Below are 4,251 nucleotides of genomic sequence, written 5' to 3'. Positions count from 1 at the left end.
TCGTGGTCATGATTTCATGAGATAGATTAAATATATATATATATAAAATATATCATCATCATGCTTCACACCTGAAACTAATGTAATCTTACATGTCAATTATATCTCAATAAAAATATTTTTAAACATTTTATAAATGTAAGAGACAATCTCAGCATGAAATAATTCAGTTAATATTATTTTTAATCACTTTTTCTTTTTGTAAGAAAGATTTATTTATTGATTTTAGAGAGGAAGAGACCAAGCACACGGGAGAGGAGAAAGGGGCAGATGGAGAGGAAGAAACAGAGTCTCAAGCAGATGTGGGACCAATTTCATGACCCTGAGACCATGACTTGAGCTGAGATCAAAAGTCAGATGCTCAACTCACTTTGCTACCTAAGCACCCGTATGACTTTTTTCTTTTTTCTTTCTTTTTTTTTTTTTTTTTAAGATTTTATTTATTTATTCATGAGAGATACAGAGAGAGAGACAGAGACACAGGCAGAGGGAGAAGCAGGCTCCATGCAGGGAGTCCGACGTGGGACTTGATCCCGGGGTCTCCAGGATCCTGCCCTGGGCCGAAGGCGGCGCTAAACCATTGAGCCACCTGGACTTCCCCTGATTTTTTTCCTAAAAAAAAAAAAAAAGAAAGTTAGTTTGATGGAATTGAGGTATCTGCAAGAAAAACCAAAATAAAGAACACAGAAATGGAGCAGCTGTAACAAAATCACCGTTGTTGAACATTGTTTCATGCAGGTATAAAATTAAGACTAATATTTGGGTATTTTGGACTGCAAAATGGAACATAAATGTTATGAACTCTGCCTAACAAAAATAATCTAAGTCACAAAATCTGAAGATGGGATGTGAGAATCTGGGGGACATTTTCATAGTAAAGCGTTGATTGAGATTGCCTAAAAATTCTTAATGTAAATGAAAATAAAATACTCAAACTTCTAAGTGTTGAGAAAGGCACACTAGACCTACCTCTAGAAGATTTGTAACATACTTGAGGTTTTAAAGGAACAGAGTAGCCACAGTAAGCAAATGAATAACATGTCTCAAATTAACTACAGAATATTTTTTCACATAATGGATGTTTCAATGTTTCGGAGGAACATATCTCCAAGAATGCAGCACCAGTCTTAATAGGTGGAAGATGAGAACCAGCAGAAATTATACAGAGAACTGGGGTTATCTGATCCAAAGGAAGAAGGAAAGAAGAAAGAAGAAAGAAAGAGAAAGAAAGAAAGAAAGAAAGAAAGAAAGAAAGAAAGAAAGAAAGAAAGAAAGAAAGAAAGAAAGAAGAAAGAAAGAAAAGTAGAGCAACCTTAGTCCTCAAGCATATGAAGGATTGTTGTAAATAAAATAGTAGACAGATGGTCTCTATATACACAAAACCAGAAGAATCACCAACTAATCAAGTATTTCTTGAACCTTATAATCATGTACTTAGAGCAATGTGAGCACCACAGGAGATGAAGTTGTAGAAAAAAGATCCACACATAAAACAACGTCCTAGGAGATAAAATAAGCCTGGTGAAGCATCAGTATAAAACTACGTGAAGCTGCATAATTAAGTATCATGATTTGTCATGAAAATGATGAAGAGATAAACACTGCGGGGGTAAGGAGGGGGGGTGCCGTGGGAGCTGGTGATACCGTAAACTGGTTCTACGAAGTAGGCCAATGTTTCCATAGAAGTTCTAAGCCACTGACAGAATGCATGTCAGTGTGGAATGCTCTTTTGGAAAAAGTACTATTTTTGCTTCTAGAAAAAAAAAAGAACAAGGTTTTTCATCCAGCAATTGGTAAGATGTTCTCAGTACAAAAGGCTGAAAACCACAGCCCTAATGGCCACCCAGAGAAAATTGTAATTGATCCAATTTTTTTTATGTTTTGATTTTTTATTTAAATTATGCTTAGTTAACATAGAGTGTAATATTAGTTTCAGGAGTAGAATTTTATGATTCATCACTTACATTTACACCCAGGGCTCAACACCACAGGTGCCCTCCTTACTGCCCATCACCAGTTTAGCCCATCTCCCCACCACCACCCACCACCCCTCCAGCAATCCTGCTTGTTCTCCATAGTTAAGAGGCTCTTGGGATCCCTGGGTGGCGCAGCGGTTTGGCGCCTGCCTTTGGCCCAGGGCGTGATCCTGGAGACACGGGATCGAATCCCATATCAGGCTCCCGATGCATGGAGCCTGCTTCTCCCTCTGCCTGTGTCTCTGCCTCTCTCTCTCTCTCTGTGACTATCATAAGTAAATAAATAAAAAAAAAAAAAAAAAAAAAAAAAGAGGCTCTTATGATTTGCTTCCCTCTCTCTTTTTTTTCCCTCCGTTATGTTCATCTGTTTTGTTTCTTAAATTCCACTTGGGAGTGAAATCATATGGTATTTATCTTTCTCTGACTTATTTCGCTTAGCATAATGCCCACTAGTTCCATCAACATTGTTGCCAATGGCGAGATTTAATTCTTTCCTTTGGCTGAGTAGTATTAATATTAGTAGTATTAATATATTATTAATATATTAATAATTAGATCATTAATATATATACCATATCAAATGACCAGTTCTTGAGAGCTTCCCCATTTTTGAAATAGGACATAATATTGCAGCAAATGGCAGCTTAAGGCAGAGCAAATTCTGTCTGAAGTGACAAATTCCTTTGAAAATGTGAGTCCAAAACAGAAATACTCACTGTGAACCCTGAGATTACAGGAGACTCTAGGTGGAAAGGACTTTACAAAAGAAAGTAAAGGTTCTTCACCTTAATATTGATTTTTGTCTTGTTTTGTTTTGCTTTTGGATCCAAACAATACTCTTTACTGGAGAGCAGATGTTCAGTAGAAACTGGAAGTAGTAAGTTCAACCAAGGGTGTCACTTGCTTCATGTCCGACAGACATAGTCAAAACAAATAAACAGAAAAAGGCCTCCAGAGAGTCTTCCCTTTGTGACTGCTTTCTCCAGGTGACATGAAACAAACACAGCCCCCCACATCAACCGAGCCCTGCGCCCCTTGGGAGGCGGCTGTAGACTGCTCTACAGTGCGTGGGCTGGAGGCATCCAATGTCTCCGATGGACTGGAACAATCCCAGAGAGAAGGATGGGAGTGATTGTACTGCATCCTCAGAAGCTGCTTTCACACGATGTGAGGGCCTCTTTATATGAAGTCTTTTATCGATAAACTCAATTCTACTGGGAATTTGTCAAGACTCAAACCTCTTTTTCAAAGGAATCCTATAACATATCTATTTAACTCGTTTTTCATAACTTGATTTAAAATGTCCCGGCTTTCTATGTCTTCCTTCCATTGGTCTGTTTCTCACATTTTGAGTATACAGATCTTCGAAAGATTGGTGTGAGCAACCTGTGAGCAGGAACTATATTGTAACACACCTGGGGGGTCAGAAGGAGCAGCCAGGATGGTTTCTCCTGAGAAGCACCAAAAAAGTGCCTAAAAATCTTCTGGTGTTGGAAGTCCCGATGAGAGCCTTGTCTCCCTCACCTTGGACAAGTGGTCTCAGCTCGTTCGAACCTGTAGTCTCCTAATTATGATATTTTCTTTCAGAAGCAAAGTGGATTAGATCATTGATAAGTCAAACTGGAGGGTCTGAGATTTTACCCTACTTGCAAGCTAACAAGTTAACCTGCCACAGGTTTCTGTACTTATACTGACAGGAGACATGAGAACTGTGGGTCAGAGACAAAGACCATCTATCTATTCCTCACAGTGAATGTAGAGCAATATCTTGCTTTGGTCCCCAGTGTGATGAGGACCAAATGGCACCTGCACACGCAGTGGGGGTGTGTTAGAGCAGATGAACTCTGAAATTAGGAACATCCGATCTCATGTAGGGCTGCTGGTAACCTTCCCAGCCTCCCCTCTAAGGGCAGAGATTACTCATTACCTTGGAATGTAAGCAGATCTCCAGGGAGGGGAAGAAATGGGCTTTATCTTTATTACTGGGATGTCTCCAGAGAGAGGGAGAAACATCTCCAAGCTTTACTATCCTGGAATGTCTCTTTATACAAACATTGGCTTAAATTCCTTTGCTCAAAGAAACTAGACCATGCAGGAACACGAGGATTCCATAGATAAATGGAAGCACCCAGCAGTTGCTTACTTGCTTAAAATCCTCAGTGGTTCCCTTCTGTCACTAGAATAGCATCCAAGGCTATCTTGTTACGGGCCAGGAGGTCCTACTTGATCTAGTCCCTGTCTATCTTTCCAGTCTCATCTCATTCAGTTCCGTTAG

Source organism: Canis lupus, chromosome 28 (genome assembly GCF_048164855.1).
Source record: "Canis lupus baileyi chromosome 28, mCanLup2.hap1, whole genome shotgun sequence".
Classification (NCBI taxonomy): domain Eukaryota; kingdom Metazoa; phylum Chordata; class Mammalia; order Carnivora; family Canidae; genus Canis; species Canis lupus.
This window is presented reverse-complemented; position numbering follows the sequence as displayed.